This window comes from Mirounga leonina, unplaced genomic scaffold (genome assembly GCF_011800145.1).
Source record: "Mirounga leonina isolate KUSES-001 unplaced genomic scaffold, KU_Mleo_1.0 Mir_101664, whole genome shotgun sequence".
NCBI classification, from domain to species: domain Eukaryota; kingdom Metazoa; phylum Chordata; class Mammalia; order Carnivora; family Phocidae; genus Mirounga; species Mirounga leonina.
In genome coordinates this window covers 1,966-15,916 of record NW_023270175.1, presented here as the reverse complement: position 1 = coordinate 15,916, position 13,951 = coordinate 1,966, and the positions used below count along the sequence as shown (strand labels likewise).

The window sequence follows — 13,951 nt, the reverse complement described above, 5'->3', positions numbered from 1 at the left end:
TAAATATATAACATCATGTCATATGCAAACATAGTTTTACTTTTTTTTTCACCCATCAGGATGCCTATTATTTCTCTTCTAATATCTGAATTCCCAGTCCAATGGTGAATAGAAATGGCAAAAGTAGGCATATTTATGTAGTATACTACTGATTGGTTTTTACATATCAAACAACTCTTGCATTCCTGGAATAAATCTCACTTTTGATATGCTGCTGCTGGATTTGGTTTCTATTTTTTTGAGGATTTACATTTATATTAATAAAGGATATTGGTCTATAATTTTATTTTCTTGTGTTTCATCTAGCTCTCTTATCAGGATAATGCTGGCTTCATAGAATGAATTAGGAAGTATTCCCTCTTCTTGCAATTTTTGGGAAGAGTTTGAGAAGAATTGATGTTCATTCTTTTATTATTATTATTATTATTATTATTATTATTATTATTATGTTAATCACCATACATTACATTAAAATTAATGTAGTGTTTTTAATGTAGTGTTCCATGATTCATTGTTTGCATATAACACCCAATGCTCCATGCAGAACGTGCCCTCTTTAATACCCAACACCAGGCTAACCCATCCTCCCACACCCCTCCCCTCTAAAACCCTCAGTTTGTTTTTCAGAGTCCATCGTCTCTCATGGTTCATCTCCCCCTCCGATTGCCCCCCTTCATTCTTCCCCTCCTGCTAACGATGTTCATTCTTTTTAAATGTTTGTTGAATTCACCAGTGAAACCATCTGGTCCTACTGGTCCTGGGCTTTTCTTTGAAGGCTTGTGGTTACCGGTTCAGTGGCTCTACTTGTTCTGTTCAGATTTTCCATTTATTTTTGACTCTGTTCATGTGTTTCTGGAAATTTGTCTATTTCATCTAGGTTGTTATTTGTTGGCATTCATTTATTTATAGTATTCTCTGATAATCCTTTAATTTCTGTCTGCTTTATGGTAATGGTCTCACATATCTGATTTAGAGTTTGAATCTTCTCTGTTATTTTTGTTGTTGTTAGTCTAGCTAAAGGCTTGCCAATTTTGTTCATCTTTTCCAAGAACCAACTTTTGGTTACATTGATTGTCTTCATTATTTTTCTATTCTTTATTTAATTTACCTCTGCTCTAATCTTTATTATTTCCTTTTTTCCTACTATATTTCGGTTTAATTTGCTCTTTTTCTAGTCCTTAATGAATAAAGTTAGATTATTGACCTGAGATCTCTCTTGTTTTCAGTGTAGGGAATTGCAGCTTTAAATTTCCCAACGAGCAATTTTTGCTGCATCTCATCAGTTTTGATATATTGTATGTTAATTTTAATTCATCTCAACATAGTTTCTAATTCCCCTTGTGATTTCTTATTTTACTCATTGGTTTTTGAGTATATTGCTTAATTATCACATATTTGTGAATTTTTAATTTTAACTCCTATTTATTTCTAGTTAATTCTTTTGTGATCAAAGAAGATATTTTGTATGATTTTGACTTTTGAAAAATTATTTAGACCTACAATATGGTCTATCCTGGAGAAGGTTCTATGTGCACTTTAGAAGATTTATACATTCTGCTGTTGTTGGGTGGAATGTTCTATATATGTCTATTAGGTCTCTTGATTTATTTAAGTTCTCTCATTAATGTTTTGAATAGTTGTTCTAATTACTCTTAAAGTGGGTTTGAAGTCTACAAATATTATCATAGAATGGTCTATTTCACTCCTCAGTTCTGTCAAATTTTGTCTCTTGTATTTTGAGGTTCTGTTGTTAGTTGCATATATGTTTATAATTGTTATATGTTGCTGGATAGTCGGTTTCATCAAAACCTAATGTTGATTTTGCCTATTGCAAAACTCCTTGGGTTAAAGTCTTTTGTGTCTGGTATTAGTATAGCTACCCCATCACTTTTTTGCTACTATTTGATGAGGAAATATTTTCTATCATTTCAATTTCAACCTACTTGTGTCTTTGTATTTCAAGTGAGTCTCATATAAACAACATATATTTGGATTATGATTTTTAAAAATTTTTATTGAAGTATAGTTGATACACAATGTTATATTAGTTTCAGGCATAGAACATAGTGATTCAACCACTCTGTACATTACTCAGTGCTCACCATTATAAGTGTATTCACCATCTGCCAACATACAATGTTATTACAATATTATTGACTATATTCCTTGTGATGTACTTTTCATCTCCATAACTTACTTATTTTTAACTGGAAGTCTATACCTCTTAATCCCCCTTGCTTATTTTACTAATCCTCCAACCCCCTCCTCTCTGACAACCACATTTGTTCTTTGTATTTATGAGTCTGTTTCTATTTGTTTGTTTTTTAGATTCCACATATAAGTGAAATCATACATATATGTCTTTCTCTTTCTGAATTATTTTACTGAGCAAATGCCCTCTATGTCTACCTATGTTGTCCCAAATGGCAAGATTTCATTCTTATTTATGGCTGAGTAATATTCCATTGTATATATATACACCACATCATCTTTATCCATTCATCCGGCAATGGACACTTTGCCTGCTTTTATATCCTGGCTATTATAAATAATGCTGCAAAAACATAGGGGTGCATATATCTTTTAGAATTAGTGTTTTCATTTTCATTTTTCTTTTTTTAAGATTTATTTATGTATTTTAGAGACACAGAAAGAGAGACAGCATGAACAGGGGGAGTGGCAGAGGGAGAGAAATCTTCAAGCAGACTCCTTGCTGAGCATGGAGCTTGACATGACATGGGGCTCAATCTCAGAACCTGAGATCATGACCTGAACTGAAATCAAGAGTTGGTCACTTAACCGACTGAGCCACCCAAACGCCCCCATTTTGCCATTTTAATTATAATATGTCTTGGTGTGGATTTGCTTTTGTTGAGTTTTTAGGGGTTCTCTGTGCCTACTGGATCTAGATATCTGTTTCCTTCCCCAGAGTAGGGAAGTTTTCAACCATAATTTCTTGAAGTAAATTTTCTGCCCCCTTTTCTCTGTCTTCTTCTGGGATTCCTATAGTATGAATGTTATGACATCTGGTGGAATCACTGAGTTCCCTAAGTCTATTCTCATTTGTCATGTCTTTTTCTCTATTTCATTCAGCTTGATTACTTTCCATAACTGTCTTCTGGGTCACTAATTTGTTCCTCTGCTTCTTCCAGCCTGCTGTTCATTCCACCAAACATGTTTCTTGTTTCATTTATTGAGCCCTTTATCTCGGTCTCACTGACGTCTTGCACTTCTTTCTCAAGACCAGTGATTGTCTTTATGATCATTACTTTAAATTTTCTATAAGGCATGTTACTTATATCTGTTTTGCTTAGATCTCTGGCCATGGCCTTTTCCTGTTATTTCATTTGAAACAAATTCCTGTGTCTTCTCATTTTGTCTAAGTCTCTGTGCCTGTTTTCTGTGTGTTAGGAAAGTTAGCTATATCTCCTATTCTTGAGGGTAATGGTCTTATGAAGAAGAGGTCCTATAGTATCCTGCAGTGTTATGTGCCCTGTTCCCCAGGACCTGGTGCTTCAAGGAGTGTCTCCAAAGTGTGCTGTGTGTACTCTGCTCTTATGTCCTGTCCACTTTATCCTTCAGTGCAGTCATCTGCAGAGGTTCTCTTTGCCTCTTGTGGGCAGTGTTTGGTCCCTGACCTGAATTTGGTGAGTTTTAAATTGATGTGCTCTTGTCTGTTTATGAAATGAGACCTGTCATCACTGACACTGGAACTGAGGCCCTGCAAAACTCTCGATTCAGGATACATGATGTTGGCAAGGGTCTGGGCCAGTGTTCTGGGTGAGAGGGCCCACTATGCTGGGATTGAGGCAAGCATGACTGGGAATGTTGGTTCCACTAGAGTGTGGTGGGGAGCTAGGGCTTTATTTAAGCAATTAGATAGCAGAATCATCACTATGCTGGTTCTTACATGTGGCCCTATGCTTATGCTGAGGGGTCGGGGAGGGAAGTGGTGCCTGTCTTTTTTTTTTCCTGGAGAATCCTCTCTATGAATGCTGCCTCTGTGGGACACACTCTGAGATGAGTAAATAACCTCTGCACTGTGTGCTCCTGGTGCTATTCACATTGATGTTTCCATGCTGTGTGTTTGTGAGCTGTTTGCGCTGCCTTTTCTCCTAGAGTAGCCCCAATGTCCTCTGGGCTCTCCCTGAGCCAAGCTCACTGACCTCTGAAACTCCAGGCTTTAAGCCCTGCTGGCTGCCAAAACTCACAAGGTTCAATCCCTCTTGCTTTCCAAGCCAATTGCCATGGGGATGCATTTACCCATGTGGGCATCCCTGTGTGCTAGACTGTCTCTCACCTTTCTCTCTAACTCTGGCTCCCTCCATACTGCAGCAGCCACAGTCCATTTCTTTCCCAAACCATTTCTCCACACCTTTCTGTGGCCTCTTCTCTGCCTTTAGTTGTACAGTTTGGTCTTCCAGTCTTTAGGTTGATTTCTGGGGTATTTAGGTTGATTTGATAGTTATCTAGATGTACTCATGGGACGAGGCAAGCCTAGGATCTTCCTATGCTGCTGCCATCTTCTCTCTTAATCTGTATTGTGTAAAAAGTCATTTTAAGAACTTGATTCCATTAAGATATTTGTGTGTGTGTGTGTATGCATGCCTGGGCTATGGGTTCTTGCATTTGTAATTTCAGAAATTAAGTGGTAACACTAGTAAAACAACATTTAATGCAGTATCATTGGGCTCTGGATGGATGACTGGGAGTGCAAGTGTGAGTGACATAGGAAATCTGGAAAGCAGAAAGGATAATGGGGTTTGATGTGGTTGAGCAGAGTGGGAAGTGTGTATACCTGTTTATTCTCTTCAGTGGGTGATTGAGGAAAAATGTACCTAGTGAGCAATCATGATCTAATGCTGTGGTTACTGAGAAGATGATATAAGGGAAGGGCTACTGCTTCACTAACAAATTATAAGCAACAACAGGGGAAAATAGTATTAATAGCACATGTATACCCAAGTCCAATTTGTTTCAACACTACTCATATTGTGCAGTTCATTGAAAAGCATAAGTAAGGACTTAAAATAAGTACAGAATTATCTAAATCCGAAAGTTCAAAAAACCTGTTTAGGCCCCCTAGAAACTAAAGTTACTGCTCTCATTCACTCAGACTTCTCTGTTTCTTTCAGGCCAAAAATTTTTGATTTTGAAAAACTCAAAAATTTTGTGACTTGCAACACCTCATCATAGGGATGGTGGGAGTGTCTGGTCAGTGCAGCTCAAGCACCACACTTATCTGGGTCAGCCAATGAAGGACCTACAGCCTCTGAGCCACAGCTATTGGCCAGATGTGTGAGGAGATATCCTGAGGTGAGCCAATAAGAGACTTCCTTGTTGCCCCATGTTGGAGATTGAGGAAGAAGCAGCTGTATTTTTTACCTGTTGTTTTTCTTTTGCCTGATTATTTATATTTTTTGAGTCTGGTGTTTTCAGGATATTGTAGTAGTTTTCTAAGAATGCAAAACCAAATATCAGGAACTGGTCAAATTAAGTAACATATAATTTATTGCCTTATACCCCTAAGTACTTCCAAGTTTATCATTGTGTGTTACGTGGTTGGGTGAGTCTCAGGGTTATGAGGATACATGTTTTACAGGCCATTCTCTTTGGCTTAAAATAGCTATGTTTTCACAATATATACTCATATGATCTTCCCTGTGTGCCTGTGACTCCAAATTTCCCCTTTTTATAAGGACAACAGTCATATTGGATGAAGCCTACCCTAATGATTTCACTTGAACAAAATTACCTCAGTAAAGCCTCTATTACCAAATAAGGTCACATTTGAAGGGGGTCAGGAATACAACATATCAAGTTTAGGGCACAAAATTCAATCCATAATAGCCCACTTGAATTCCAAAATTCATGTCCCAATGTGCACAATACATTCTTCCTATGTGAATGTCAACAAAAGTCTTCACTGATTCCAGCACCAATGCTAAGGAGAAATCTAACTGAAATATCCTATATCAGATATGGCTGCATTTCCAGCTATGATTAGTGCTGAGGCAATATTCTTGTCCAAGTGAGAATGTGTGAACACAGTCAACAAGTTATCTGCTCCCAAATACAATGGCTGGATAGGCACAAGATAGACATCACTATTTTAAAATCGAGAAATTGAAAAGGGAGACAAGGTTTCATGTGTCAAGAGCAAACTTGGATCCTAGGAAGGAAACTTTTCTTTTTGTTTCAGGTTTTTATTTAAAGTCCAGTTAGTTAACATATAGTATAATATTAGATTCAGGAATAGAATTTAGTGATTCATCACTTACATATAACACCCAGTGTTCATCACAATAAGTGCTCTCCCTCAATACCCATCACCGATCTAGCCCATCCCCCACCCACCTCCCCTCCAGCAACCCTCAGTTTGTTCTCTGTAGTTAAGAGTGTTTTATGGTTTACCTCTTTTTTCCCTGTGTTCATCTGTTTCATTTCTTAAATTCCACATATGAATGAAAATTACATTAGATCATAGTGTTTGAAAAAATATCCTTTTTGGCTCTAGGTTCTGACCTCTGATCCCATGGGGTGGCAGCTTCACATTCTTAGCCATGGTAATTGGTGGCCTCCCACCCACCCAGGGTTGCTACAGTACATTCTTCTGAACAACTTAGGTAGCCCTAACATTTGGAATTCAGGAGATGACCTTGGTCTCAGGAATGAGGGAGAAGATGGCTCTATCCCTTGGCATTGCACCTCTGGGTTCCTAGTGGCAGTGGCAGCTCTGCCAACCTCTGAACCTACTTTGGGGTCATTTGCCCCTTTTCTGAGGGATAATGTATGTTCCCAGCTAGATACATCTGTAGGTCCTCTTCTTTGTCTATAGAATCCCAGTAGTAAAACAGTCTTCCTTCATTTTGTCCCATCTGTTTCTCCTTTAATACTAGTAGTCCACATTTCTACTGATATTAAAATTTCAGAATCAAACACTGTTGGCTTTCCCTGCAATTCAAGGTGTTAAAGCCATCACACAGGAGTGTCCTCCACTCACATTTTCAACAACCATCTCTTTGGCTACAGATGAGATGTTTGATTTTACCCACATTTCTCACATGCCTAACTTCCCAACTGATAGCTTTCTAGCCACACCCTGTTCCTTTTTTTTTTTTTTTAAAGCAGGCTATCTGGATAGGGTGAGACAATTGCAAATCATCACATGCTAGTTTCTTTTTGTTTCATGGTACTTTCTTTAATTTATGTCTCTCCTCTGGCATTTACTATGAACAGCAAGGAGAAACCAGGCCATGCCTTCAACACTGTGCTTAGAAATCTCCTCAGTTTACTGTCCCAGTTTATCATGTAAAAGTTTTATTCTTCATAAAATACTAGAACACAGTTCAACTAAATGCCATGCCACTTTTAAACAAGGATGGCCATTTTGCAAGTTTCCAATACCATGTTCCTAATTTCCATCTGTTATCTCACTAGAAGTACTCTTGATACTCATATTTCTAGCAACATATTTTTTATGATGCTCTATGTATTCTCTGAGATGATAGAGTCTTTCTCCACAGCTCTCCTCTTTTCTGTGTGAGCCCTCACCTGAAGTACATTTAATGTCCATATTTCACCCAACAGTCCCTTAAGAAATCTTGACTTGTTCTGTCATACACCTCAAAACTCTGCCAACTTTACTCATTACCCAATCTCAAAGCGACTCCCACATTATTAATTCCTTGTTACAATCTGACTCTACTTCCAGAACCCAAATCTGTGTTAGTGTGTTCTAGGTCTATCATTACAAAGTACCAGACACTGGGGAGCTTAAAGAACAGAAATGTGTTGTCTTACATTTCTGGAGGCTAAAAATCTAAATCAGTATGTTGTGGGCCATGTTGATTCCTGCTGAGATGTGTAAGGAAAGGATGTTTTCCCGGCCTATCCCCTAAAATCTTACATGGTTGACTTCTCCCATTGTCGTTTTACATTGTCTTCTCCATAGACATGTCTTGGTGTTCACATTTTCCCTGTTTATATAGAAAAGGGTCATTTGGATTAGGGTCCATGCTAAAGAATACATTTTAATTTGATTGCCCCATTATGGACCCTGTCCCCAAATATAATCCTATTTGAGGTACTTGGAGTTAGGACTACATGGTATGAAGTTGGGGCCACATGATTCAACTCACCTGAGATATGAAACCAGAGCTATACATGGGCATTTGTGCTACCTCTTCCATGATACCGACTATATGTGCTCTCATTAGAGAACTAAGGTGATCTAATTCACCCTTCTCTTACTCAAGGCTCTTTGAATTCTGCTTAATTTTATTGTATTTTAATTTTTCTATCTTCTTATAACTGTGAAAACCAAGATACTTGATTTCAATCCTTGGAAACTGATTAGGATTTCCTTTAGACCAATATTTGGTCAATATTTTAAGAATGGCATTTGTACTTTTAACATAATTAGTAAATGCCCCTATGAAGGATGATATTTTCAACTAAACAAAGAGACAAATCTTGAAAATCTACAAAAATTGAAAACTTTTTTATCCGTAATTTCAGAAATCAAATAGGAACATGAGTAAAACAATGTTGTATAGGCACCATATAGACTATTAAGACTGGGATTGCAAGGGTGAGTGACAGATATGAAATCCAAGGTATAGCTAGGAAAAATGGGTGTTGAAGACAAGAAGGGGAAGTGAGTACATCTGATTCTTCACTTCAGAAGGTGATTGATGACAAAGGGCATCTGGTAAGCATTCATTCTCTAATGGTGTAGTTAATAATTCTCTAATGGTGTGGTTAAGAGTAAAGATTGAGAGAAATAGATTTATTGCTTAAATAACAGATTATAAACACCAGTCCTGGGGAAATAGTACTAATAATCAAACATACGCTACTCAAACTTACTCAACATTACCTTTGTTATAGAATTCATTGAAAAACTGAAGGGAGAATCCAAACTCAGTACAGAAATTGCTAAATCTAAAAGTTCAGCCTATTACAGGCTCCTTAGTAACTGGAGTTTCTATTCTAAGTTGCCCAGATTTATCTGATTCTATTCCTTCCAAGTCTGTAATCTTTCCTGTGGATAATGCAAACTTTAATGACTAGCACACTGGCATCATGTGGATGATGGAGGCATCCGGTCAAAGCAACTCAAGCCACACTCAGCTCTGAGTTAGCCAATCAGGGATGTGTGTAGGCACTGACTTACAGCCATGGGCCCAATGCACACTCAGGTGTGTCAGGCTGAACTGTAAGAGTCTTACCAGGTACTCAGTCTCAAAAATGGAGGCAGAATCTGGTATACTTTACCTGCTGTTTGCTTCTTTGTTTGATTAGTTGTATGCTTTTTTTTTTCAGTTTTTTAAATCGTTTTTTTATTTATTTTTTATTTATTATTTTTATTTTTTTATTTTATTTTTTTATTTTTTTTAATTCTTATGTTAATCCCCATACATTACATCATTAGTTTTAGATGAAGTGTTCCATGATTCATTGTTTGTGCATAACACCCAGTGCTCCATGCAGAATGTGCCCTCCTCAATACCCAACACCAGGCTAACCCATCCTCCCACCCCCCTCCCCTCTAGAACCCTGTTTGTTTTTCAGAGTCCATCGTCTCTCATGGTTCGTCTACCCCTCCGATTTCCCCCGCTTCATTCTTCCCCTCCCGCTACCTTCTTCTTCTTTTTTTTTTCTTAACATATATTGCATTATTTGTTTCAGAGGTACAGATCTGAGATTCAACAGTCTTGCACAATTCACAGCGCTTACCAGAGCACATATAGTTGTATGCTTTTAATCATAATGAGAAGGATATGAGTTCAGACCTGCAAGTGGAAATCTCCTGCCACTTCAATCAAGTCAGAGAAGAGTTGTACAAATTAATAGTATTAAAATGACTTTCCTTGATTCTGACCACGTATTTTAACTTAGGCTATTTGTTCAGATTTTTTAATTTTTACCTATTTTTACCTATTTTACCTTTTATTGGCCTGACAAAATAAGACCCATCACATTAAATACTCGGCATTGCATGATATGGTGCTTGAATGACTACATTCTGTGTGAAAACTTTATTTTTTTCCATTGGAATAGGAGATGCCAAGAAAAATTCTATTCCCAGTCCTTAGCTCTGAGTGAAGGAAAAAAGTCTCTGAGAATTTGCAACCACACGAGTGTTCTAGTGTAGCCCTGGTGTTCAAATTAACACTATCAGCATGATCCAAATAATTCCTGGTGGCAACCCAATCAAATGGAAAATATACAATAATCCTTTCTGGAGGAACTTAATCTTAATTAAGGCTTTTGTAAGATTCCTGCAGATAATCTCCCTCAATATAAGCACATAATCCAAAAACAAGCCTCTATCAGCAAAATCAAACAAGAAAACAGAATGGAAACCACCACAGAATTATTACCAAATGCCAACATAAAAAATAAATGTGTTTAACATGTATGTGTGTGTGTATGTATGACAGAACATATAAGGAAGAAGCAGATCATTATCAAAAATATGCTAAATGAGTTTTCTAGACTTAATCATCGTAACCACTAGAACAAAAGATTAAAGAAATTTTATACAACAAAGGAGACATACCTGGATAGAGAATTGGCGAACTAGAAGACAAGTGAAAGAAATAATACAGAACACCTCATAGAAAGATAAAGAGAAAAATAGGATTAAAGAGAGGCAAAGAGACTTAAGGAATGGAATAAGTAGTTATTAAGTACACCTCATAGGCATTCCAGAAGCAGAAACATGGGTGAATTTTGGAAAAATAATAGTCAAATGAAAATTTCTGGTAATAGCCCTGAATTTAGGGAAGCCATGACATCTTGGATCCAGGAAGCACATGTGAACACATTGTAGTGAACTTATGACGTAAGCACAGAGAGCACGATAGCAGACAAAAGGACATGATGCCTAAAAATGGAAAACCAAATAGTGTGACAGCATCCCTCTTTTCATCAAGAAATGGAAGCCAAAAGCAAGTGCTGAGAGAAAATAACTGTCAGTCTACTGTTGTCTACCTGGCCAGAGTATCATTTGATAGTGAACCTATGATAGACATGAATATGGACCACCCAGAACCCCCTCCCAAAGACAGACTCTCTCCTTCAGCTGCTTAGAGTGCAGTCAGCTGGCAGTCCTCAGCCGTTAGCCTTTTTCGTCATTACCTCAGATACAGAGAGCTTCCTTGCCTGAGCTCAGGGACTTCCTCTGATAGCCACATCCAGTTTTGATCAAGGAAGGTTGATTATTATATGTCTGGTCCCTTCCTCAGCTATTAATCCTGATTAATTGCCCTGTACACTGAATACTATTTCAGTGTTGGCTCTCTTAAGATCTTAACTCTGAAATACACATGAGAAAAGTCATAACTTGTAGTGTTTCTACTAACTGACACCATATTAAAGGAACATTTCAGAAATTTTATTTAGGAAAATGGAAGATGATCTGAGATGCAAATAGAAATGGTAATAGAATGAATTAGCTAATAGGGGTAAATGACAAATAGTATCTATATAAAACACTGGTAATCAAAATTATAGCTATATTGGTAATCTGAGTACACAAGCCATTACTAAATATTGCAAATATGCATTACTTGGTTGATTGGAGTGTTCAATGAGAGTAGCTCATAACCCACTCACCATTGGCTTCTCCACTGGAGGACTTGGAGCGCCTGTGCCACAGTCATTGGCTCAAAGTGCAGAAAGATGACCCAGGATGAACCAGTAAGAACATTCCTGGGATATCACCTGTGAACATGGAGGAGGAAATGGGTGTGGTTCTTTCTCTGGCCTTTGTTTGCTAGCTTCCTTATAATCAGGAGGACTTAATGATAGGAGTTCAGAGAAACTGACATGTTTCTTGAATCTTTCATCAGATTAAGGAAGGTTTGATTGCTAATATCTCAAATGTGACTTTTGTATCCTCATTTGTAAATGGGAGTGTTAAAAAATCTGTTTAGTAAGGCTTCTTTGCTCCTTTCATCATATTTTAATTTCTAGTATCTCTTCATAATCAGGTTCTTTTTTATTAGCAATAGCATCTGCTGTTCCTTAAAGTTCTCACAGAAAACACCCTGGGAAGCCTTGCCATTTGGACAATACCTCATTGATTGCCTGCATTTCTTTGATTCTTCTTAACTTCTTTTATTTTTGTTTAATTTCTGTAATTTATTTTTACATGAGTACATGTAAAGTGTTTGTATGCATCTCATGCATTATTGAAAAGAATATGTGCCCCCCAAACACGGAGTCTTGTAGCCCAGATCTTACCTGAATTAGGATGAGGGAGTGGTGGGTTCAGGTGGGTCTATGGGCTGTGCCCCTACTTGTGGCCTATCTGCATATCCCACCCCACCCCTACTTTCTCCTGCTCTTCACTCATGGAAGTTGTCAGGCAAATTTTTCACCTACAAGGGACTATGCATCTTCTACCAAGACTCTGTGGGTATGGTTGGAAGTCCTGAAATAGTTGTACTTTTACATGGCTTTCCAACATCCAACTATGACTGGTACAAGATTTGGGAAGGTCTGATCCTGAGGTTTCATTGAGTGATTGCCCTTGATTTCTTGGGCATTGGCTTCAGTGACAAACCAAGACCAGATCAGTATTCCATATTTGAGCAGGCCAGCATTGTGGAAGTACTTGTGGGGTGTCTGGGGCTCCAGAACCACAAGACCAACTTTTTGTTTCATGATTATGGAGTTTTGTTGCTCAGGAGCTGGTCTTATAGGTTCCAGGAGAATGGATCTGGTCAGCTTACCATAAAGAGTCTGTAAGATGGAGGTATATTTCCTGAGACTCACTATCCTCTCCTTCTTCAAAACTTCTCAAAGATGGAGGTATCCTGTCACCCATCCTCACACAATTGAACTTCTTTGTATTCTCCCGAGGTCTCATCCCATTCTTTAGGCTCTACACCCAACCCTATGAGAATGAGCTGTTGACATGTGGGCAGGGTTATGCAACAATGATGGGATAACGTAGTTACCAATAATCTCTAACAGTACATCAACCAGAGGAAGACGTTTAGAAGATGCTGCATGGGAGCTCTGGCTTCTGTAACTACTCCCATTCATTTTATCTATGGGCCATTGGATCCTGTGAATCCATATCCAGAGTTTTTGAAGCTATACGGGAAAACACTGCCAAAGTCCACAGGGTCGATTCTAGATGACCACATTAGCCACTGTCCACAGCTAGAGGATCCCATGGGCTTCTTGAATGCATATAAGGTCTTCATCAACTCCTTTTAAGCTGGAAAGAGTAGCTCCCCTGTATTACCTCCCCTACTCCCTTATCTGTTGTATATTCCACTTAGGAAGCAATGCCCAAAAGAGGTCCTGGCCACCAAAGAGTATTCTCTCACAAAAGTCCAGTGACTCACGTTGGTGATCAGCATATGGTAAAAAGCCTGCAGATGCTCTGGCTAAAGGGTGACCTAACAGTCCACCTCCCTTTCTTCTATCATCTGAACAAGTGTATGGACTTGCCTTTGTTTTTGTGCTATCAGGAAATTCTGATGAGCACTACTGTTCACTGATGCAGAAAGAGAGACATTCTTAAAAGTTTTTTTAACACTTCTATGGACTTTTCTGAAATATTTAGAAATACTAATTTCAGGCCCATCCTCAACTGGAATCATATGGTAAAGAATTAAGAGATGGTACCTCCTTACTTTTCCTTGAATGGCTTTAAGGTCACATGCTTTTTAAAGTTCTCTAAGCAACACGGCTTCAAGTCACAGTGAGTCTCCCTTGTCATAATTTTGGATTTCATTTCATCAGCTACTTTTAATTATGACATTTTGTTAAAGTAGGGTTTGGTTTGAATAGTGCAGTATTCTAAGTATACTTTAGACTATGATTTACTACACATGTATATTTTATAAGGATACTAAACCAGCATATACTCTGGTAGAGTAGTGAATTTTCCTTTGTTTTCCTTTTCCTATAGTTACATGCTGAA

At 37.9% G+C, this 13,951-nt stretch overlaps 1 pseudogene; it reads left to right on the top strand.

The window, feature by feature from the left end:
* Positions 1-12,265: 12,265 nt before the first annotated feature.
* On the top strand, positions 12,266-13,239 carry LOC118011268 (annotated as a pseudogene).
* Positions 13,240-13,951: the final 712 nt, after the last annotated feature.